We start from the raw sequence: 24,637 nt of genomic DNA on the forward strand, positions 1-24,637 counted from the left end.
GCCAACCAGGCCATTGTTCCCCATCATCTGGAAGAGAGCAGGAGACCTTGGTGGGGATGGTGCGTGGGGAAGAGGAAGGATAGGGCGTCCAGTGGCTGCAATGACTGTACCTGGCTGCTGCCATAACTGAGCCACTCCATTGGCTCCGACTCGTTCCCTGACAGCGCCCCATCCATATGTGGAGCCTGTAAGAGAGAAGGAAGCATTTGCAGGACAGATCACAGAGGTGGGGGGCTCTGGCCCCACGGTTCCTCTTGCAGCGGGAAGCAGGAAAGTGGAAAGGGGCCAGGTTGAGCCCCAGTTTTCCCTGCACAGCTGGCAGCATGGGCAATACCTGGAGGGTGCAGGTTGAACTCTCCCATTCCATGGGCTCCTCGTCATTGCAGGCGACATGATTGAGGGTGCCCCAATTCTGGAAGAGAGCAGGAGAGCTTGTGGGGACGGTCATGGTGGCAGCGCTGGCTCTGTGCACGGGGCCTCGTGTCCCCTGCGTGCACGGGTCAGGTGGTGCACAGAGCCAGGGCGCCAGGCTCAGGCAGCAGCCCCCGAGGCCTTGGCCACTCCTGGCCCTGGCACAGCTCTGCCCCAGCACCCAGGCCTGCCAGAGCTCCCTGCCACCTCTGCCACCAGCCCTGCGGCTGCTCTCGCAGAGCCAAGCGCCAGCCGTCCCCGCGCAGCCTCTGCCTGCACGCACAGTACCTGCACTGAGCTCTCCCATTCCATTTCTTCGACTTCACATGTATCCATTTTTTAACTTTCCTGAGTCTGCAACAGAATGGAATTGTTTACATTTGCAGCCATGAGCACCAAGTGTCGCGTGGTGGCTTTGTGGCCTCCCCTGGGAGGCATCGCGCAGGCTGCCCTGCAGCCCCGCAGCTCCCCTGCATCTTGTGGGCACCACGGGTGGCCCCTGGTGCTGCGCGGCCCTGCTGCTCACCTGGCCTTGCTGCTGTGTGGCCAGCACTGGGGCCACTGTGAGGCGCAGCCCTGGGAAGCATCCGTGTTCCCGTGGCGATAACTGCCCCTCCGGGATGTTCCACTGCTGCGTGGGGGGAGGAGGGCAGCAACAGGGGCCAGGGGGGCTGCCATGAGGAAGGGTCTGCGTGTGCTGGACTCCCCCTGGCACTGCTGAGCCTGGCGAAAGAGAGCAGTGCGTGGCCTTGGGCTTGCTGGGTGCCAAGGAGGTCTCCTCACGCAGCCCCATGGTGCTGCTGGCGGCTGCCTGCCCAGAGGCCGGGCTCCACTTGGGGCTCTGCTTCCACCCCTGCAAGCAGCCTTGAACGCCTTGCTCTTTCTTCCCTGCTCCACTCCTGCCCTTACAGCCCCACGAACTAGAGAAAGTTTTGTTTTCCATGGCTGAGACGTGTTCCTCCGTAGCATAATGAGCGCAAAGGGCAGTTGTGCCCCGGGGCCAGGTGTGCATGTCCTCAGCAGAGCCCTTGCGAGTTGGTGGTGTCCTGGGAGCCCCAGGTGCATTGCTGGGCTCCTTCTCTTGTCCTGCCGCGCACCTTGCAGGCGCCATGTGCTGTGGCTGAGAGCAGCCTTGGTGCGGCATCTGCACTGGTTGCCCTGCCACGGCTTCCTAGGGCTGCAGAGGGCAGAGCAGGCACAAATGTGCCCTCAGCCGCAGCAGGGACCTGCAGCTGCTGCATCTCTGCCCAGCACTGGGGTAAAAGAGTCACTTCCTAACAGAGGTGAATTCCCAGCCTTTGGGAAAGGACACGCTAGGTGCCTTTGGGCAAGGTGCTGCCAGGTGTAGCCCTCCCATTGATGGAAACCCTCCAAAAGCAAGCAGTGCAACCCCTGCCACCAAAGTGCTGCAGCCCAAAGGAGAATCTTGGTGCTGTCCAAGCTTGCTTGCTGGCATGCCGCAGTGCCCCTGCGAGGCAGAGCGCAGCTGCTGGGAAGGGGCTGACGCCAGAGGTGCGCGGAGGGCTCTGGGTGGCTCCCAAGCAGCCGCAGGGCTGGTGGCACGGGGAATTGGTGGCAGGCATGATGAAGGAACTGGAGCATCTATCTTATGAGGAAAGAGTAAGCAAGCTGGGCCTGTTTATCCTGGGGAAGACAAGAGTGACAGGGAAACTTATCAAGAGGTACAAGGAGCTGAGGCGAGGATGTAAAAAGGACAGGGCCAAACTCTTCTTGGTGGAGCCCAGCAACAGCCCAAGGGCTAGAGGGTGCAAATTGCAACACAGTTTCAATGTGTACAAATTGCAACACACTTTCAATGTGCATATGAGGAAGAGCTTTTTGCCTGTTAGGGTGACGGAGCACTGGAAGCGGGTGTTCAGCGAGGTTATGCAGGCTCCTTCTTTAGACATCTTCCAAACCCTCCTGAGTGTGATCCTGTGCAACACGCTGTAGGGTTCCCTGCTTGTGCAGGGGCGGCTTGGACTGATGATGTGGAGAGGTCCCTTCCAACGTCAAGCACTGTGTGACTGTGTGACCGGGGAGGGCTCCGTGGGCACTCAGGGCAGCAGCGATGTTGGAAGGGCAGCGGTGGGGTTTTGTCAGGCTGTAAGGCCTCTTCTCCCATGGCACAAAATTGTCACCATGAGCAGCTGGCAGATGGCCCTGCAGACAGCAGAGGGACAGAGCAGCCTCCACCGTGGTCCCCAGCACGGGGCCCTTCCTGGCAGCAGCCCATTTCTGCACCAGCCGCCTCCAGGGACACTGACCCTGTGACACGGTCCCTGAGCCTGTCCCAGCCCTGCGGGGCCCTGTGTCCCCCAGGGGCTTGGGGAGTTTGTCCCTGCATCTCCAGACCCCGTGTCCCTGGGGTGTGACAGCTTCCCTTTGCCTGTGGCTTGGGCACTGCGGGGACATGTTGTGTGCAGCACCCGGAGAGTTGAGAGCTGCCCCATGGTGGGGCTGGGTTTTTTTCCCCTTTGGGCATCCCCACCGCCACATGTGAAAGGAAGTCCCAGAAGGAACTTTTTGCTCCCCTGCCCCTGGTGCACACAGGGCTCCACACACAGACCTGTGGTGGGGATGCCTTTTGTGCCTGAGCTCACTTGGAAAAAATGCGCAACATATGAACAATGATACAGGAATATATATTTAAACAACAACAAAAAAGAATAACAATAACAAAAATAACGACAACAATAACAATTACAACAACAACAACAGTAACAACAACAATATGAAAAACAGTATCAACAATATCAACATCTAAGAACTACTGTGACACTACAAAGAAAAAAATGCAATAGTCTAGGGACGGAGTCCTCGTGCCCAGCGCTTCCCAGCAGCAGCCAGGGTGAAGGGGAGCTTGGCCTGCAAGGGAAAAGGAGGCGTGAGCAGGGCCGAGGAGCATCTCGGGGGCTCCCGTGGAGCAGAGGCTCTTTGGCGGCTGCGCGGGCTCTTTGGCAGCAGCGCTGCCGTCATTGGTGCCCTGGCAGAGGCTTGGCGTGGCCAGCGCAGCCCAGAGGCCGGCAGAGGGGCTGAGGCAGCAGGTGCCCAGGCCTTGGGCGCTCCTGCGCCCTGTGCAGCTCTGCCCCGGCGCCGCAGCCCGCCAGAGCGCCCGCACACCTGGGCCAGGCTCCCGCGCGGCTGCTCCCCAAAGGCAGCGCGGAGCAGCGCCAAGGGGCCGGGCACAGCCCCAGCTCTGCCCGTGCAGCCGGCAGCAGGGGCCATACCTGGGGGCTGCACACAGAGCTCTCCCAGTCCATGGACTCGTCTGCACTGCAGCCAACCAGGCCATTGTTCCCCATCATCTGGAAGAGAGCAGGAGACCTTGGTGGGGATGGTGCGTGGGGAAGAGGAAGGATAGGGCGTCCAGTGGCTGCAATGACTGTACCTGGCTGCTGCCATAACTGAGCCACTCCATTGGCTCCGACTCGTTCCCTGACAGCGCCCCATCCATATGTGGAGCCTGTAAGAGAGAAGGAAGCATTTGCAGGACAGATCACAGAGGTGGGGGGCTCTGGCCCCACGGTTCCTCTTGCAGCGGGAAGCAGGAAAGTGGAAAGGGGCCAGGTTGAGCCCCAGTTTTCCCTGCACAGCTGGCAGCATGGGCAATACCTGGAGGGTGCAGGTTGAACTCTCCCATTCCATGGGCTCCTCGTCATTGCAGGCGACATGATTGAGGGTGCCCCAATTCTGGAAGAGAGCAGGAGAGCTTGTGGGGACGGTCATGGTGGCAGCGCTGGCTCTGTGCACGGGGCCTCGTGTCCCCTGCGTGCGCGGGGCAGGCGGTGCACAGAGCCAGGGCGCCAGGCTCAGGCAGCAGCCCCCGAGGCCTTGGCCGCTCCTGGCCCTGGCGCAGCTCTGCCCCAGCACCCAGGCCTGCCAGAGCTCCCTGGCACCTCTGCCAACAGCCCTGCGGCTGCTCTCGCAGAGCCAAGCGCCAGCCATCCCCGCGCAGCCTCTGCCTGCACGCACAGTACCTGCACTGAGCTCTCCCAATCCAATCTCTCCAACTGGAGAGTTGTCCATTTTTTTTAGTTTTCAGAGACTGCAAGAGAAAGGGAGTCACTGTTATTTGCAGGCCCAAGAGCAAAAGTCTCTGTCCCAGGAGCCTCTTGGCATCTCCATGTGCGGGAGCGGTGGGGCACGGAGCAGGCAGTGCTGGGCCTGCCCGTAGCAGCCTCCTTGCCCCTGGCAGCCCCTTTGGCAGGCGGGGAGCCCAGTGCCAAGTGGAGGAGAGAAAAGGGCAATGTGAGAGGTGTGAGCACCAAGTGTCCCGCGGTGGCTTTGTGGCCTCCCCTGGGAGGCATCGCGCAGGCTGCCCTGCAGCCCCGCAGCTCCCCTGCATCTCATGGGCACCACGGGTGGCCCCTGGTGCTGCGCGGCCCTGCTGCTCACCTGGCCTTGCTGCTGCGTGGCCAGCGCTGGGGCCACTGTGAGGCGCAGCCCTGGGAAGCATCCGTGTTCCCGTGGCGATAACTGCCCCTCTGGGATGTTCCACTGCTGCGTGGGGGGAGGAGGGCAGCGGCAGGGGCCAGGGGGGCTGCCGTGAGGAAGGGTCTGCGTGTGCTGGACTCCCCCGGGCACTGCTGAGCCTGGCGGCAGAGAGCAGTGCGTGGCCTTGGGCTTGCTGGGGGCCAAGGAGGGCTCCTCACGCAGCCCCATGGCGCTGCTGGTGGCTGCCTGCCCAGAGGCCGGGCTCCCCTTGGGGCTCTGCTTCCACCCCTGCAAGCAGCCTTGAATGCCTTGATCTTTCTTCCCTGCTCCCCTCCTGCCCTTACAGCCTGATGGACTCAAGAAAGTTTTGCTTTTTTGTGGTCGAGACGTGTTCCTTGATGGTGCAATGAGCGCGAAGGGCAGTTGTGCCCCGGGGCCAGGTGTGCATGTCCTCAGCAGAGCCCTTGTGAGTTGGTGGTGGCCTGGGAGCCCCTGGTGCGGTGCTGGGCTCCTTCTCCTGTCCTGCCGCGCACCTTGTAGGCGCCATGTGCTGTGGCTGAGAGCAGCCTTGGTGCGGCTCCTGCACTGCTGCCCCTGCCACAGCTTCCTAGGGCTGCAGAGGGCAGAGCAGGCACAAATGTGCCCTCAGCAGCAGCAGGGACCTGCAGCTGCTGCAGCTCTGCCCAGCACTGGGCTACAATGCTCACTTGCTAATGGAGGTGCATTCCCAGCCCTTGGGTAAGGACAGGAAAGCCAAGGGCAGATGGAGCAGCAGATCGCCCCGGTCCCATTGGGTGTTTCCCTCATGCAGAGGAAAACCCCCCAAAAGGAAGCAGCGCAACCCCTGCCACCAAATTGCTGGAGCCCAGAGGAGCATCTTGCTGCTGGCCAAGCTTGCTTGCTGGCATGCCGCAGTGCCCCTGCGAGGAAGAGCGCAGCTGCTGGGAAGGGGCTGGCGCCAGAGGTGCACGGAGGGCTCTGGGTGGCTCCCAAGCAGGGCTGGTGGCGCGGGGAATTGTTGGCAGGCATTTGTCTGCTGCCCTGGGAATGCTGGAGGGGAAGTGTGAAGCAGAGCAGTGTTCCCTGCAGGGAGGCACGAGCAGAGGGCTGGGCAGCGAGCTCAGCCCCGTGGCTGTGAGGGCCAGTGCTGGGAGCCCCCTTGCCTGCGCGCATGACGCCTGCAGAGCCCAGGCGTGCGCAGTGCCCCCGCCGGCAGGAAAGGCACTGGGAAGCCCTTGCCGCACGCAGGCTGCTTGCAGAGAAGCTGCGGCTCATCTGCCTCAAAACTTGGGCACATGGTCCCTTTCGAGCAACGTCTTTATCCTCTGTGTAGGTACTGCCCTCACTCTGCACTGGCATTGCTCTGACTTGTCCATCAGCAGCTTTACACGTGGGGGTTTCTTTTACATCTCTCGCTGGGAAAGGGGCTGTGGAGGTGCCATGCAAAGGAGTTGGAGGAGGTGAAGTGATTGGAGCAATTCCTTTTACACAGCTCTTGGCTGCCTCACCTTTTGCCTGCTCTGCTCGCACGACACCTCTGCCTGTTGTGCTGGTCTTGTTGGCTCCTTCTCCAGGTCTGAATATGAGAAATTCTCCTTTGGAGAGGAGGAAGAAAAAGTCCTTGTTCCTGGAGCTCCCTGCATTGTCATGCTTTGTGAGAGACCACTGCCCAGAATGGGGATTTGGAACAGCAGAAGATAAAATCTTCCCTCAGCATTCCCAGAGGGTGCTTGGGGATGACTTTCCCCCCATTCCCAAATCCCGCACCCTTCATCAGCTCAGCACGGACCTACACACTCATTTCCAGGCCACAAGGGCTGTCCTGCCAGCACAGCCTTTCCCGCTCCTCCAGCTCCTGCCTTGCTGGGAGAAAACAAGGGAAGCCCCAGCCCTCTGCAGCACCCAGCGTCCCTGTGAACCCTGAGCTTTAGCTCCTTGTTGTGGCCCACGTGTCTTGTCGAGCTCTCTCCTGAGCGTGGCCAGGTGCTGCCTGTGCTGGCTGCAGTCGCGCAGGTTGCAGACGCCCCATGGCGAGATGAGGGCAGCAAGGAGGCGGCGCTCGTGGCGCTCCCGCGCAGGCTGCCTTGCCAGGAGGAGCGCTGGCCCCGCGGGAGCTGCTCCCCTGCGCGCGCGGCCCTGCCCAGCGCCGGGGGCCTTGGCTCCCAGCAGCCAGCGTGGAGCCGTGCTCCTCGCTGCGCCGCCTGGCCACGCACCCGCTGCTGCGGCAGCGCCGCACAGCCTCGCAAGAGCAGCTCGCAATGCCCGCAGCGAGCGCTGGGCTCCTCCTGCCCCTGCAGGGACAGCAGCACAGCAGCCCTGCGCCCTGCACGCGCACGGGGCGGCTGCAGCCAGCGCTCTCCCAGCCTCCCCCTCCCACGGAAACTCCTCTGCTCACCCGCACGGACAACCCACTTGGCCATCCTTGCTCATGTAGCCTCCTCTCCTCAGTCTGTGCAGGTTGTCTCTGTGTTTGGAGTATTCCCACAAATTGGGTCCTGCAGACACTTGTACTCATTCCTCAGTACCTGACAGGATCGATTCACAATTTCAAAGTCATCGGATGGCCAGTGAAACTGTAAGATACATTGTACAAGGTAAGATCAGCGTAGAGTGGATGAGGAAATACACCAGGACACTTTGGAGCTTTGTCGGCCCATAGGGCACCGCTCCGCAGGCTCTGAGCTTTAGGATCATTCCTGGCTCAGCGCTTATTTCAACTCTAATCCATTGGGAATCGTACCCAAAGGAAAACTTATTCTCTTTGGGCGACTCTTTAGCCAAGGAGAATCCCCAGCTCCACAGCTCCCATCTTGCAGTCGTGTCTAGAAGGATCCTTGTCCCATTTCCCAAACAGAAAACTCCTGGCATTTACAGCTCTGCAAAGACAGAGCTCACAAGAAGTTTTCAGTCCCCGCAGAGAGTCTCTCAGGGCTGCATGAACATCACTGGCCCTGCTGGAAGGACCCTGTCCCCTGGCCGCCTTGCTGCCTGCTGCACACAGGGCCCCGCTGCACACTTCTCCAGGGCCGCACGCCAGGCTGCCCTTGGCTCTGCAAGCTCCTGCCTGGGCACAGAGCTGCGCTGGGACCTGCTCTCCCACCTCCTGGACACCACCTGTCTGGGTGTCCCTGCTGGAGCGGGAGGATGAACACGGTCTCTGAAGGTCCTTTCCAGTCTGAGCCATCCTGGAATGTGTAAAGCTAGAAAATACCCCTCATGCAGGCAACATGGAGGTTCAGTGTTTCAGACCCAAACCGACACCTGAGCTCCTGTGTTGGTATTTGTCCAGTGTAAGATGGTTATTGCAATCTATCTTATGACCTTGGAGTTTGCAATTGGTTTGTTCTTTTATTTATTTATTTACTTATTTTTCTTGGCAACATCTGGCTATGTTGTATGCTCTACCCCTTTGAAAACTCCTTATAGTCCTTAAAATGGAAACATTAATTTCTAGGGGTTCTCTGTAACATGACAAGTTCTACATTTTTTTTTTTCCTTGCACTGACCAAGAAAGCCTGAAGTGTTTTGACTCTTTCCTTTAGGAGGCCAAGGCAGGATGCCCCACACTGTCTCCTGAGGAGCTCTCAAATCTACCTGAACTCTCTCCTTATGTCCACTGTGCAGCCCTTGAGTAGCCAGTGCCCAGGAAGCAGCTTGATATTCCTGACAGAACAGGACATGTCTGCATGTCCCGGATGGAACCTGCCTCAGCGGGTGGGTTCACATGCCACGCTTGCCACCACGTGCTCTGCTGGTCACTCACTCCTCAGGAGATGTTCTGCAGGTGTCCTTACTACTCCTCTAACTGCATCAGAGGGGAAAGGAAACAACCAAATCCTACCAAGCAATTAACCTGAGCAAACTGTGTCTCCTGGAAGTCAGGACGTTGAACAGCATCAGCTCAGCAATAATGCAGCAGTGCAGTGATGGGAGGGTATGGTGAGAGAGGACACTCTGGCACTTAGCAAAGGCCGGGAATGTTGTTCTGTTCTACAATGAAGCACATGTTCGTGTGCAGTGTCCAGGGGATCTCGCTCCACAGATACCCTGCAGACACGCGCCGTACTCAGCAGCACAGAGGAGAGGGGAAGCGCTGCGAGTGCCCTCTCCTTCCCTGATGAGCTCTGGAAAGGAGCATCCCCAGCCCATGCCTGAAAACAGGTTGTGGTTGAACCTCTGTGTCTTCTGCTTTGCTGACTAGGCATAAGGTCTTCTGCTGTGCTGGAGAAGCAGATGATGCCTGCAGTGATGATGTGGAAAGTCACAAGAGCACCAGGATCTGCCGTGGTGTCTGGTCTTTGTCCCTCGAGGTGCTGAGGGACAGAGCAGCCTCCATCATGGTCCCCAGCATGGGGCCCTTCCTGGCAGCAGCCCATTTCTGCACCAGTTGCGTCCAGGGACACTGCCCCCTGTGACGTGGTCCCTGAGTGTGTCCCAGCCCTGCAGGGCCCTGTGTCCCCCAGGGGCTCGGGGAGTTCGGCCCTGCATCTCCAGGCCCCATGTCCCTGCGGTGCGACAGCTTCCCTTTGCCTGTGGCTTGGGCACTGTGGGGACACGTTGTGTGCGGCACCCGGAGAGTTGAGAGCTGCCCCGCGGTGGGGCTGGGGCTCCTTCCCCTTTGGGCATCCCGTGGGACACGTGTGCAGGTCAGGTGAAGGAAGGTTCTACACTTAGGGATTACTATCAGGTTGATTTTTAAATGTCCTTTGTATAAGTATTTATTCTGACACATTTTCATGATGCCCTGAGGCCTTCCCACATCTCGTACACAGAATTGCTAACATCAGATGAGAGGGAAGCACTGCTTGTACATGGTAAATGCTAGGACATTTCTTCCTGAGTTTGCAGAGGTGTCTCATCCTTGCAAGGAGTTTCCTTAGCGCAGGGTGCCAGGTTAAGGGATTCTCACAGTCCATCCTCAGGAGTTGTTCAGGTGTCATTCCCGATTCCTGCTCAAATGATCAGTGCCAAGCCCTGTCATTTATAGCATTAGGAGGAAGAAGACATGGCTGTGATATGGTCATCCTCATAAGGTGATTCTTCCAGAATCTTCAAGCAATTTGCATAATATTCTCCAGTCTTTGAACCACAAGTGAGTTGAGTTGTGCACTGTCAGTGGGTGCCTCTGCAAGACTTCCCAGTTGCCTATTTGAGCAGTCCTTGAAAAGTACATGCAATTTCCAGCACATGTTTTTGTGGCATCAGCGTCTGTTTGTGCTTTTTACACCTCCATTCCATACATATTGTTGGAGGGAGGAAGTGGAGTAGGGCAAGTGAATTACCCTAGGCCTGAGGAGACAAGTATGTTGTTGACAGAGATTTTGTGTGCAATGTGTGGGTGTTGGGGGTAGCTTTTTAGAAGGGTAATGCTGCTAGGGGAAATGTGTGAGTAGCCGTGGTGCATGTGCTGGGAAGGGATGATAGGAAACAGGGGAAATGTTTGGGTCTTCACTAAGCATGCAATGGTTAGTGGTTTTAGCTGCGAGGCAATGTATTTTGTGGGAGGTGAATGAGCAGGGTGTCTCTGCTAGTAGCAAGGTGTGAGGAGGCCGGTATAATTGTTGGGAGGGAATGAAGCAGAGCAAGCTGGTGCTGGGAGGCTGCCCTCCTCAGAGAGAGGGAAGGTTTTGTTCTGAAGCTGTGCTAAACAGGACACGATTGTGCAGAATGACACTGCAGGTAGCAAGGAATAAGCAGATACGGAATAAGAGTCAGAAGGAGAAAGAGAGGACAAAGAAAGAAGGAAAGAAAGAAGGAAAGAGAAATGGAAAAAACGAAAGCAGAAAGGAAGAAAGAAAGAAGGAAAGAAGGAAAGAAAGTGAGAGACAGAGAAAGAGAAAGGGGGAGAGAAAGAGAAAGGAAGGAGAAAAAATTAGAGTGAGAGAGAAAAAGAAAGAAAAAGAGAAAGAGAGAAAAAAGGAAAGAAAAAAGAGAAAGGAAAAAAGAAAAAAGAGAAAGGAAAAGAAAAAAGAAAGAAAAAGGAAAAAAAGGGAAGAAAAAGAAAAAGGTGAAGAAGAGGAAGAAGAGAAAGAGAAAAATAATTAAACGAGAAAAGGAAAAGAGAAAAAGTAGAAAAAGTAAAAAAAGAAGAAAAAGAAAATAGATGGCAAAGGGACTGTGGCATGGCCAGGGCCACATGTGAGGGAAAGTTCTAGAGGGACCATTTCCTGGCCCTCGCTTGCCCCTAGGGTCTGAAATCTGAGTGCCACAAACGTACATCTTGGATGGAGATGATTTTAGTGCTGGAGATCGCTTGGAAACAACACACAACACTTAATCAATGATACAGGAATATATATTTAAACAACAACAAAAATAACAGTATAATAAACAATAACAAGAAAAATTACAACAATATAATCAACAATAACAACAATAAAAGCAACAACAATGTTAACAACAGCAAATGCTAATAAAAAAGTGTATAAAGAAAAATCCAAATAAGAAGTAATTGCTGGCATCCCTGGGCCCAGCGCTTCCTGGCAGCAGCCAGAGTGAAGGGGAGCTTGGCCTGCAAGGGAAAAGTTACAGTGAGGTTAATTTATTTCTCAGAGGTTTACAGGCCAGGAGCAAGGATATGGCTATGAAGGTGACTGTGATGACATCTCATTTTGAGTCCCTGATAGACCAGCAGCTTGTATCTGGTGAACAATCAACTTGGAGAGGTCACCCCTGTCCCAGCAGGCCTGCATATAGGCCTGCAGTGTTAGGAATCTCTGATTTCCAGGGTTTGTGTGCTGTAGGAATGACACCTGTCCAGCAGCAGGGAGCTTGCTTGAGTTGCCTGTGTGGTCTGTACTGGGTTTCTCTTCTCCATATGTACACCTGTTTTAATACCATCTTTGGGTCTGTAGCATGTCAGGAGTTTCCAAGTATGTTCTGACTGGAAATTGGGAGCAATGGATGTTGGACGAGATAGAGGTAATCTCACTCCCAAGGAAAGACATGAGAAAAGTGTCCACAGAGGCCTCTTTTTGATAACAGAACAGATTCAAGACCAAGATTCAATCAGATGTCCCACCCATGTGCCAGCTTCTGGCCTATCAGCTATCCTATGAGGAGTGACTTGAAAAGCACATGTCCCACCCATGCCCCTGTTGCTGGCCAATCAGGCACTCAGGCAGCAATGACCTCACAATCAATATCCAAGGGAAGGGAAGGTGAAGGAGTTAAATGCAGAGTGCAGTGGAGAGGGAAGGACAGCATCCCCTGGAAGGGTAGCATAACAAAATAATGTGGAAAAAAATACACAATCATATTTGAAGCAGCTCATAAAATGTCCAAACATATCTCAATAAAAAAGCACTCATTTTGTTACAAAAAAAAAAAAAAGTAAAATCCCTAACCATAAGGTTAGAGCATTAAAGCCTAGAGGCATGGAACTGTATGAAGTTGTGCTACAGCAACAGCTGGGGAGAGATGCAGCATCACTGATGAGAAACTGCACTGCCCTTCTAGGACCTGCACCCGGTACCCATGAGCGCAAAGGCACCAGGAACAGCCCCTGCAGCCCCATCCCTGGGAGCAGGTCCTGGAGCTGCCACAGTGGCTGCACGCAGTGACACTGCTTGGGGAACCAAGGCCAGAGAGAAACCACCGTCTTCCTGGTTCGGTCGCTGCTGCAGGGAGAGCGCGGCGCAGGCTGCCGAGGCCACGTGGGCTGTGGTTTGTGCACCTGCAGGCGAGGCTTTGATCTGCCGATCAGCCCCGGCAAGGGAATAACGGGCTCCTGGGTGAACACCCTGAGAGCTGGGGGGCTCTGAACGCCTGGGCTGCCCTGTCTGCTGTCAGAGGAGTGAAATGTCCCAGCTCCCAGCTCCTGACCAAGGCACCAGCACCAGGCTGTCCGAGAGGGGTGGACGAGACCGCACTCACGGGATGTGTCTCTGGCCATGGCTAAGAGACCTTTCACTGCTGCTGCTCCCAGCACAGCAGGGCTGTAGCAGGATCAGGGGCTGTTCCTCTTTCTTTCCCTTCCTGACACAGCCCATCCCAGGGACAATCCCAGCTCCACAGTTCTCATGGCGTGGGGAAAGCTGGGCACTTGCACCTTGGGCACTCGGGCAAACACAGCATGTGAGATCCCCAAAGTTTCCAATCACCCAAGTGGAATACAAAGTGTGACAGAGCCATTTCCCTCCGTGGTCTGCCCTGTTCCACTGGGATGGGCCCCATGATGATGCCCCAGAGCAGTGACCAGGACATCCGCAGTGGAGCCATGCTGCATATATGGTCATGAGTGGCGCTCGAGAAGTTCATTGGAGGGCTGGGCTGTGACAGAAGGGAGATAACCCCCGATAACGTCTAAAATGGTGCCTGTTGCTGCGATTGGCTCATCTGGGAGCTGGGCCGGCACCTGCAGATATATATTGGCCTCCCATCTTTGTTGTCCTGCACAAGTCCCCAGGATCTGTGGTAGGGAGAGGGTGCATCAGGGCAGTGCCATCAAGGCAGGAGGCTGCAGATGGAGGCAAAAGGACTCTGCATCTCTTGGGTGCTGTGGCTGCTCGTCTGGGTGCAGCTGTGCTGGGGTAAGTGCTGGGTAAGTGTGGGGTAAGAGTGAGCTCTCCCCTGTAATTGAGGAGGGAATGAGGGTTGGCACGGAAGATGGGGATCATCTCAATGCTCCCTGGGGACCCATAAAGCCCTGCAGGTGGTGGGTGCATTTGAGTGGTACCCATGGTGGATCGGGGTAAAGGAAATGGGTCCCTGGGCATCCCAAGAGTGCAGAGGGGAGATGTGTCACACCCCAGGGGCTGGGACTCAGCCCTGGGACCCTACACAGTCACTGTGCTGGGGTCAGTGCCCTCCTAACCGGCCCCGTGTCTGTGTTTGAAGGTGCTGCGGAGGTGAGGCTGGAGGATGGAGACAGCCGCTGTGCTGGGAGAGTGGAGGTGAAACATCAGGGCCAATGGGGGACCGTGTGTGGTGTTTTCTTCTGGAACATGGAAAATGCTGCTGTAGTTTGTAAGCAGCTTGGCTGTGGATTTGCTGTCCGTGTCCCTCCATACGGATATTTTGGGTCAGGATCTGGCCAGATTTGGCTGTACTCTGTAAGCTGTCAAGGCACCGAGACTGCCTTGTCTGAGTGCTCACATAGTGGTTGGGGTAACAACTACTGCATTCATGCTTGGGACGCCGGAGTTGTTTGTTCAGGTAAGGAGTCATCCAGTTCCTCAGCTCTGGAGTGGGGCCTGGGATCAGGGGACTAACCAGGCTGTGCTATGAAGGAGCAGTGTGTGGGTACCAGCTCAGACCCTGACATTGCCACTTTCACTGTACTACTGCAGCTGCTGCTATCCCTGGGGAAAGTCCCAGGTGAGCCCACCACGGGGTGCACAGACCCCATCAGGATCCTGGGGGCTCAGCCCACCCTCGGATGGTGCCTCAGGCTGAGAAATGAATCCCTCACCCTGTCCTACAGGTTCTAGGTCTCCATCAATCTCCTCAGGTTCTGCCAGGATATTCCTGGCAGTGCTGGGTGTCCCTGTGCCCCAGACTTCAGGACGACTTGCTCGGCACCCCATGGCTGGGGAAATGGTACAAGATGTCTGAGGGTCCTGCAGTCATTTTCCTCACAGACAGGAGTGCCTTGGGTGACCCAAAGGGGATTTTCAGAGGGGACAAGAGCAGGGCCTGGGGCAGAGAAGCAGGGGAATGAGGAGGGCACCCCTTGTCGAGGGCCACGCCGCAAGGACCAGCCCCCCATGAGCTCTGGGTTGGTGTCTGTGGGGCCGCTCTCTGCTCCCTCCCACGTCACCACAGGCTCAGGCTGGTCCTGCTGGGTCCCTGTCACTGACCCCTCCGACAGCGCAGGACACCCTGGGAACAGGGAGCCTTTTGGGCTGTTCCAAGGCAATTCCCCAGGCTGTCTGTGAGCTCTGCAGGGCTGAACAGGCTGCAGCAACCGTTAGGGCTGCGGTGCTGGGGATCTGTGCCGGGCAGTGGGGCAGGCTGTGGGGCAGCAGCATTTCCCTGAGCAGTGCCTGTGGCTATGGGCATGTGATTGAGACAAGCTCCAGAGCACTGTGTGGGTGTGAGAGGAAGTGCAGAGGATCTTGAAGGGTTTTTGTCATCAGAACCTATTGAGAGCTGCTGTTTGACGTTAATGGGATCCTTTGGATGTGGCTGCCATGGTATGTAACTGCCAGAAGCTTGTGGCAACTCCCTGTCATTGTGGGGTTTTTAAATTTTATTTTTTCCCCAGGATTTGTTCGGCTCGTTGGAGGAAACAGTCCCTGTTCAGGACGTGTGGAGATCACAGATGCAGACCAGTGGAAAACAGTCTGTGACTCACACTTTGATGTGAAAGCTGCTGATGTGATCTGCAGGGAGTTGCAGTGTGGCACTGTCCTGTCTGTCCATGGGGGAACTCACTTTGGAGAGGGGGTCGGTCCCATTTGGGATGGAGAGCTGCAGTGTGTGGGGAATGAGCCCTTCCACTCCTCCTGCCCCAGGAGGTCCCTCAGCAACCAGACCTGCAGCCATGCCAACGATGCTGGTGTCACCTGCACACGTGAGCATTCAGGGAGGAGGTGTGAAATGCCACCCATAAGCTATATGCTAAGAGATAGGGGAGCAGGAAAGTGACCATGCTGAGCATGGTGTGAGTGCAGGAGAGATGGAGTGGTTGTCTGCAGTCCTGCAGTGCTGGAAGCAAAGGAAATTGTATCTCTGTGGCATTTCTGTCTTGGGATGATGAGCTAGAGCACAAAGTGATCCTCTCTAAAGACCCTCACTTCCTTTTGTAATATATCCAGGATTCAGGCTGGTGAATGGCAGCACGGCATGTTCCGGGCAAGTGGAGATCAAGGTGGAGGGAACCTGGGGAACCCTCTGTGGCTCTGGCTGGGACATCTCCGATGCTCATGTTCTCTGTCATCAACTCAACTGTGGATTTGCTGAGTCCATTCCTGCAGGAGGGCACTTTGGGAGAGGAACAGGCCCTGTCTGGAGAGACACTTTCCACTGTAATGGGACTGAATCCCATTTGGGACAGTGCCCTGTGACTGCTCTTGGGGTGTCCCCATGCTCACCTGACAATATTGCTGGTGTTTTTTGCTCAGGTGAGTTCTGGGAAAATGGATTAACTAATTTTGCCCCTTTTGTGTGACTTGGAAACACAAAGCAGGGGAGCAGTGACAAACTGAATTTCCTGCTGGAGAAACTATGGGTTCCCATGGTGGGATTCAGAGAGCTTTGCCTGCTCCTGCAGAGCGCGTTTTCTTGGGGGAGATGAGAGCTGAGCAGGGAGCCGGCATCTGTGCGGCTCCAGGGCATCTGGTTCAGGCCTTGGGGCCACCACCAGGCCTGGGCTCCTCTGTTCTCTCCTGGGGCACAGGCCAAGGAGGGAACTGTGGGACACAGCTCCACTCCCTGCAGCTGTGAAAGATCCTCTGCTCCCTCCTGCAGCCCATACCCCCATCTCAGACCAGACCCTGATCCAACAGCCTGCAGGGACTGCCATGAGTGCACCCAGCAGGAGCAATTCCTGAGGCTGAGCAGGACCTTGGGGCTGGGGTTTGCCCTTGCTCCTTGTCAATATGAACCTCAAACTTGTCCTGTTTTGTAAAGAAGGCCCTCATCCCTCTGCTTCTTGCTAAGGACACAAGCTCCATATCCCAGATCCCTAGGGTTGTAGAAGGACAGAGCTGTCCCAGCAGGAGCCAGTCCCAGCTTGAGGATGGAGCAAGGCTACTGCTCACCCTGTCACCCAGGTGGTACAGGCCACCACTTCCTGCTGCTGAAGCTGCTCCAGATTCATCCATAAGGACATATCTGGTGGCTCAGGGATTTGGCTTGACCTCCAATGCTTTCCCATTTCCATCACTGAGATGATATTAGAGCTCAGCAAGTTTTAGGGCCTGGAAAACAAAATCCCTTGGAGCACTCCCATCCTTGAGCTCCTCACTGTGAGCTGGATATGGATAGGTGAGCTCCAGGATGTCCAAGGGCATGAGAAAGGGAATCAAGGCAGCATGCAGGACATTTCCCCTCTCTCCAAGCAGGACTCTCTGGATCCCTGCGTCTGGTTGGTGGAGGGAGCCGCTGTGATGGGCGAGTGGAGATGCCCCTGAATGGGACATGGGTCCGAGTCCTGGATGACCAGTGGGACCTGAACGATGCCAGCGTGGTGTGCCGGCAGCTCCAGTGCAGAGAGGCAGAGCAAGCCTACAACCCGCCGAAGCCTGAGCGAGGGACAGGCCCCGTGGGGCTGAGAAGGGTCCAGTGTGCAGGGAAGGAGACTCACCTGACCCTCTGCAACACCTCCCTGCCTGCGGCAGCGCCTGCAGGAATTGCCGAGGACGTGGGGGTGGTTTGCTCGGGTGAGTTGCTCTGACGGTCCCCAATATGCTGTGCTCCCCAGGGCTGCGAGCCCTTCACAGCCGGGTTTCTCCTGGGTGCAGGGAGCCGGCTGGTCCGGCTGGTGCACAGGGCAGGGCGCTGCGCTGGGAGAGTGGAGATCTTCTACAACGGCACGTGGGGGACCGTCTGTGACGACTCCTGGGACCTGCTGGACGCCACCGTTGTTTGCCGCCAGCTGGGCTGCGGTGTGGCTGTGAATTTCACCGGTTCTGCTCATTATGGGGAAGGCTCTCCCAGAGCATCTGGCTGGATGACGTGAACTGCTCCGGGGATGAAGCTGCTCTCTGGGACTGCCCGGCCAGGCCCTGGGGGCAGCACAACTGCAGGCACAAAGAGGATGCAGGAGTCGTCTGCTCAGGTCTGTGCGGGCAGCCGTGGTGGGAGCCTGGTGCTTCATGAGGAGGGGATGAGGGAGAAGCTGGAAATGGTGGAACTGCCCCGACTGCCCTGAGCCCCCTTCCTGCCCGGTCCTGGGGACACCCATGCACAGTCCCCACAGGACCTGCTCAGGGCTATAGGGAGAGCACAGGTGTCCCCACAGATCAGGGGGGAGGGTAGTGCTGCACACTGGATGCTTCTCTCTACTCCCTTGGTAAAACAGTGCCTTGCTGGCAGTACCCTCTGACTATCTGAGCCCTGGGATGTCTAGAAGACTCCCTGCTTCTTGGTGGAGGCACGGGGGCCACGTGGAGGGCAAGAAGGTGCTCAAGAGTAGTCAGGATGGATTTACCAAGGGGAAATCATGCTTGACTAATCTGATAGCCTTCTATGATGGAATGACCAGCTGGATAGACGAGGGGAGAGCGGTGGATGTTGTCTATCTTGACTTCACCAAGGCTTTTGACACCATCCCTCACAATATCCTCCTGGGCAACCTCCAGCAATGTGGGATAGATGAGTGGACAGTGAGGTGGATTAGGAACTGGCTGGATGGCAGAGCTCAGAGAGTGGTGATCAGCGGTGCAGAGTCTAGTTGGAGGCCTGTAGCTAGCGGGGTCCCCCAGGGGTCAGTCCTTGGTCCAGTCCTGTTCAATTTATTCATCAATACCTGGATGAAGGCACGGAGTGCTCCCTCAGCAAGTTTGCTGATGATACGAAATTGGGAGGAGTAGCCGATACCCCAGAGGGCTGCGCTGCCATCCAGAGGGACCTGGACAGATTGGACAACTGGGCGGTGAAAAACCTCATGCAATTCAACAAGGCCAAGTGCAAGGTCCTGCACCTGGGGAGGAATAACCCCAGACACCAGTACAGGCTGGGGACCGACCTTGTGGAGAGCAGCTCTGCAGAGAAAGACCTGGGTGTCATGGTGGATGATAAGTTGACCATGAGGCAGCAGTGTGCCCTCGTGGCCAAGAAGGCCAATGGGATCCTGGGCTGCGTTAAGGAGAGCGTCTCCAGCAGGTCGAGGGAGGGGATCCTGCCCCTCTACTCAGCCCTGGTGAGGCCACATCTGCAGTACTGTGTCCAGTTCTGGGCTCCACAGTACAAGAGGGATGTGGAGCTGCTGGAGAGAGTCCAGCGCAGGGCTACAAGGATGATCAGGGGCCTGGAACATCTGCCCTGTGAGGAGAGGCTGAGGGAGCTGGGCCTGTTCAGCCTGGAGAAGAGAAGGCTGAGAGGGGATCTAATCAGTGTATATAAATACCTCAAGGGAGGGAGTGAGGAGGATGGTACTAGCCTCTTTTCAGTGGTGGCCACTGATAGAACTAGAGGAAATGACCAAAAACTAAGGCATCAAATGTTCCACAGAAACTTAAGGAAAAATTTATTGGCAATGAGGGTGACAGAGCCCTGGAACAGGCTGCCCAGAGAGGTTGTGGAGTCTCCTTCTCTGCAGATCTTCAAAACCCACTTGGACACAGTCCTGTGTCACATGCTCTAGGTGACCCTGCGTGTGCAGGGTGATTGGACTAGATGACCTCTAAAAGTCCCTTCCAACCTTAAGCAATCTATGATTCTTAGAATAATCCTCCCTATTCACGGATGCCATAGAATGCCCTAAGGAATTCTTGTTATGTTTATCTCTGCTCACTCCAGGACCAGCTTGTCCCCCCTAGCTTTGTGTTTTTCCTTCCAGAGTTTGTGGCCTTGAGGCTGGAGAACAGTGATGGCTGCTCTGGGCGCCTACAGGTTTTCTACAACGGGTCATGGGGGAGTGTTTGCTCCAACTCAATGACTTCGAGCACCGTGTCTCTGGTGTGCAAACAGCTGGGCTGTGGAGATGGAGGATTCCTTGAAACAGACCTGCCATATAGGAAGGTATCTGGCCATACATGGCTGGATCATGTTGAGTGTGGAAAGAGGAACGGCTCCTTTTGGCAGTGCCCCTCTGATCCCTGGAACTCACAGTCCTGTGATGATCAACGAGAAGAGACCCACATCACCTGCAATGGTAATGCTGGAGCCACGTGGGCGCAAAGCTCACAGCAGGTCTTGCTCCCTGTTCAGCAAGGCACAATGTTGAGAACGGGTCTGGAGTGGCTTTTACTTTCCATATGAGGTCATTCTGCTGTCAGTGACATAAATACAACATATCCATGAGCAGTAGCTGCCCTGAGCTACCCACATGGCCAAGGAGGGGAAGAGGCACATGCAGCCTCCACCTCACCTTGGTGATCTCCTCTACCGCACCTTGGACACCTCTTGGAGGTGCCTGTTGATCTCTGTTGTGAATAGATGGGGCCCAGACAATCACCTTTTAGCTTGGGAAGTCCATGCAGAGCATTCCACTCATGGCCGTGGTTTGCTGAGGGAATGGGAAGGGGGAGAGAGAACGCGGTGTTGGTGGCTCAAGGTTATGTAGGAACCAGACCGTCCGCAGGGCAGTGCTGGCATCAGAGCTCGGAAACAGCCTCCCCCTGGGCTGAGTGCCCACATTGGGGTCCTTCTCTTCTCTCCATGTGCCTGTGCCAATCCTGCCCATGTCCTCCCTCCTGCTCCTCTGCTAACCAGGAAACCTCTTGGGGTCAGCAGCCAGGGTAACCCTGGAGTTCAGCACTGTTACACACTGCATTATCAGGGGGGTTCACCTTTGTCCACGAGCAGGGGGAGGTGCTGGGAGGTTCAAGCACAGCTCAGTCCTGATCCTGTCCACATGACCCCCATAAAGCAGCCCCTTCCTTCACTGTAGCGTTTCCTTCTACAGGGAGACGACCAGAAACCCCTCCAGCCCTAGCGGCAGAGTGCCCCAACTCTACGAGCTGCACAGGTAACTGCTGCTCCCTGTGCCCTTCTCACCTGGCCAGGCCCTCCCAACCACCCCAATGACACGGAGGGTTCTGTGTTTTCCAGAGATGGAGAGGATTCGTGTCATGGGAGGAGAGGACGGCTGCTCGGGCAGAGTGGAGGTTTGGCACCGCGGCGCCTGGGGGACAGTGTGTGACGACTCCTGGGACATGAAGGATGCTGAGGTGGCCTGCAGGCAGCTGGGCTGCGGCCCTGCCGTGTCTGCCCTGGGGGAGGCTGCGTTTGGGGAGGGGACGGGTCCCATCTGGCTGCAGCAAGTGAAGTGCAGAGGGACGGAGCGGTCTCTCTGGGACTGCAATGTGCAGTGTGGCAACAGCGGTGCCTGCCAGCACAAGGAAGATGCTGCTGTGAATTGCTCCGGTGAGTGGCAGTGCTTGGTCCCCTTGTTTGGGGACACGTTATCCCAGCTGGGCCCCCACAGGGCCCCAGACTCCTCAGAGCAGGGATGTCCCTGCAGAGGTTGGGTGCCAGGTTGGGAGCAGATGTTACGGGGCAGGGTGTCCTCATGCCTTTGCCTGTGGGGTTCTGCAGCCCGCTGAATGCCTGTCCTGGGCTGTCCGTGCTGTCCTCCCCATGGCCCAGAGCAGAGAGCCCAGGGCCTGTCATGGGCACCCAGGGAAGGACTGTTCTGATGGCACTTGGAGGGGACATGCACAGGCACAGCCACATCTCTCTCCCTGCTCTGCAGCTGCACCCAGGATGACAACAGCAGCCCCGCGAGCAGGTAACCTGTCCTTCGTCCTGGGTTGGGTCTCCCTGGGGCCAGGCTGTGACCTGCAGCCCAAAGGAAGGGGCCCTGTGCTGGGGTGCAGGGCCTCAGAGAGGAGGCCCAGGGGTGGGAGCGTTTGGCTTTGTGGAGGGCTGTGGATCACCCAGCAGTGTGAGAGCTGCCCCACAAACCAGCACAGGGTCCCCCAGCCCTGCCATGTGCAATGGTTCGGGACTGGGGTGTCCCTGGGCCCCAGCATGCCCCAGGCGAGGGCCTGCCTCGTCCATGTCACTGCCCATGCAGATCCCACCCAGAGGCGTGTGAGGGAGAGCAGGGGAGTCTCCGTGCCTGTTGTCATCTGCATCATCCTGGGGGCCCTGCTCTGCCTGCTCCTGGCCCTCCTAGCAGGGCAAGCGCACAGAGCCAGGGCTCAGCGCAGAGGTGGGTCCTTCCCCAGCGGTACCAGGGTGGTCGATGCCTCTTGGCAGCCCTGTGGGGGCTGTGGGGTGTGTGTGAGGGCACAGAGGGGCTGGGGTGCGGGTGCTACCTCCTGCTTTATTCCCTGTTCCTTCACTGTTTGTGGGACACCCGCAAGCAGGAGCTGTGGGAGTGCTGATGCAGGAGGAGATGGTGATGGGGCAGAGGGAAAAGGCAGCGAGGGGCTGGGGGAGATGGGAGCAGCAGGAGACATCCAGGGGCACTGCTGGCTGCGCTCTGGACAGTGCTAGGGGGAAGCTGTGGGGCAGGAGCGGTGCCAAGAGGAGCTCAGGGCAGGGGGTCTCTCAGAGTGGGAGTCGCTCCCTGGGCTGCTCCCTCTGTCCTGCCCTGTTCACACATGTCAGGGCAGGATCATTTTATGGACCAGTCTGGCAGAGAGTGAGAAGGTCCTTGGGGAGAGGAGCTATGGGAGCTGCTCCCTGGTCAGAGCAGGGACTGACTTGGGGCCAAAAGGGGCATTGGGGGCTGTCTCTGAAGAGAGAGCATGAGGTGACATTGCCCCAGACCATCTCTACAGGGGCATTGCCATCACTGGGGATCTGACTGTGCCTGGGCAGAGCAGTGGGTCTGGGCTGTGGGGTCAGTGCTCATCTGGCTAAGGTGGAAGGGCTGAGTGCCCACATCGGGGTCCTTCTCCTCTCTCCATGTGCCTGTGCTGATCTTGCCCATATCCTCAGCCTCCAGGAGGTCTCTGGAGCCCCTCTCTGAGGCCGTGTACCAGGAGATCGACTACAGCCAAGTGTGGGAGAAGCAGGCGAGGTTCGGTCCTCCAGGTCTGTGTGGTCGGTTCTGGAACAGAGCACATGGCAGGGCCCTTTCCACTGGCCCTAACCCACGATGGGACCATTGCAGCCCTTGGGCCAGTTGTCTCCTCAGTGCTGGGGTCATGGGTTCCTCCAGGAGAGCAGCCCAGTGCTGGGCTCAGGCGAGGAGCTTCCTCCCGACCTGCTCTGCCCATCCCAGCCCGGGGGCACAGCTTCTCCCTGCCTGTCCTGCTGCCCCCATCAGTTGTACCTGTCGGGTAAAGGAAGGGGGTGGCCAGGGCGGCTCTGAAAGGCCCTTGGAGATGGGATTTTTCCCATGGGAGCAGGGCAAGCCCTGGGCTGTCCTCCCCATGCAGTCCCTGCTAGGTGGGTCCCCATCCCCAGCAGGGCTGACAATTGGCAGGGTCAGAAGGGCTCATCCCGATAACATTCACTGCTCCTCTTGCCAGGTTCCTCTTCAGAGGGCTCCCTGACCAAGCTGCAGCCCGAGCCCAGGGACAGTGAGGAGCATCCTGGGTCAGCACCAGGTAATGGGCAGGGAGGCAGGGGAAGGGTTGGTCTCTCCTCCCCATAGCTGTGTCACTGAGTGTCACCATTGGGGTGGGGAGGAATTGCCTTCAGGAATGACTCTGGAGTCATGCAGTGTAGGCAAGCATTGGACATGCCCCGCTGAGCTGGGTGCCTGAATGGAGCCTTTTTGGGCTAGATTTGTCCCTGCCTCCATCAGGCTCTGAGTTTGTCCCAGGGAATCCCCAGCCCTGGTGCAGACTCCAGCTCTGCTATCTCTGTGGCAGGGGAAGAGGGCACCCCACTGCCTCACACACACTCCCATAACCCTGGATCCAGGATGCTGGATCTTCTGTGGCCCTGCCAACACCAGTGTCTCTGCCCTTTGTTCCTTCATGTCCTTCCTTCCTCTGCTCTGTGGGAGGGCTCCTGTCATCACCAGCTCCTCTCTCGTTTCAGAGTTCCCTGTCCTGCCCACAGGTGACCCAGCGGATGGCTATGACGATGCCAGAGAAGTATCTGACCCTGGGGAGGATCTTGTTCCTGGCCAGCAAGACTGGGAAGTGCCCAGGGAAGCAGAGGATGGTGAATGGCTTGAGGAGGCACAGAGAGGTGAGGGGGAAATGCAGCTGCTGGCTCCTGGGGTGCTGTCCCCAGTGCCAGGAGAGTGGCAGCAGCCTGAGAGCCCGGCCTCCCGGCATGGGGAGGGTACCTGCCTCAGGAGTTTTCCTGGTGAGAAGATGGGGGTGGGATTAGGGGACTGAAGGTCTCAGGCAGTGAGAGACAGGGAGGAAGGGGATTCAGCCCAGGAGGGCCATGTGTGTGGGGCAGACTGCAATGCACTGGCCTTGCACTGGCCAGTGGGGAATGTGCACTGCTGGGGATGTGATGGAGGCCCCAGGGCAATCAGAGCAGCTCCATCCTTTCCCTTCGCAGACACAGCATATGATGATGCTGAACGAGCATCCCTGGCACATCCTCATGAGGACACCAAGGCTGTGAGACTGGACCCTGGTGCCAGACTGTCCCTGAACCCAGGTCTGAGAGAGCCCATCACTGCCATGAGGTTGGGTGCAGCTGGGACAGAAGAGAGGTCTGTGCAGCTTGGAGAGTCATGAGTGACAAAGACTGCTCTCCCTTCTGCCACTAGTAGCAGAAAGAGCTGGACATTGCCTCTCTCATCTTTTCTCTACTTTTATCCCATGCATTGCTATTTGTTCTTATTAAAACCATGTGGGAGTTTGACCCAGAGATTGTGTTTCCCTCCCCAGGTCTGGATGTCTCCCCAGAGCTAATCAGGGAAGGTGAAGCAGCACAAACCAGCAGTGGGTAAGGGGAACATCTTGGGAAGAGCAGGCTCTGAGACAGGCTGTGCTCCTGCAAGAGCCCGTGATCTCTGGGGTGTGGGAATCGTGATGAGTCCAGCTGGAGGATATTTCTGCTGGCAGGAACATAGAATCATAGAATTATTAAGGTTGGAAGGGACCTTTAGAGATCATCTAGCCCAACCCTCCTGCACACACAAAGTCACTTAGAGCACGTGGCACAGGATTGCATTCAAGCGGGTTTTGAAGATCTCCAGAGACAGAGATTCCACAACCTCTCTTGGCAACCTATTCCAGGGCTCTGTCACTCTGTCAGGAAATTTTTCCTTCAGTTTCTGTGGAACCTTTGGTGCTTCAGTTTGTGGCTGTTT

The 24,637-nt window shown here is 56.8% G+C and overlaps 1 pseudogene; it reads left to right on the forward strand.

The window, feature by feature from the left end:
* Positions 1-13,312: 13,312 nt before the first annotated feature.
* LOC148591588 (antigen WC1.1-like) lies at positions 13,313-24,059 on the forward strand (annotated as a pseudogene).
* The last annotated feature ends 578 nt before the right edge of the window (positions 24,060-24,637 follow it).

The sequence above is a fragment of the Tinamus guttatus genome, unplaced genomic scaffold, assembly GCF_059628265.1.
Source record: "Tinamus guttatus ecotype Peru unplaced genomic scaffold, ASM5962826v1 Tinamus_guttatus_pri_ptg000735l, whole genome shotgun sequence".
Lineage (NCBI taxonomy): Eukaryota > Metazoa > Chordata > Aves > Tinamiformes > Tinamidae > Tinamus > Tinamus guttatus.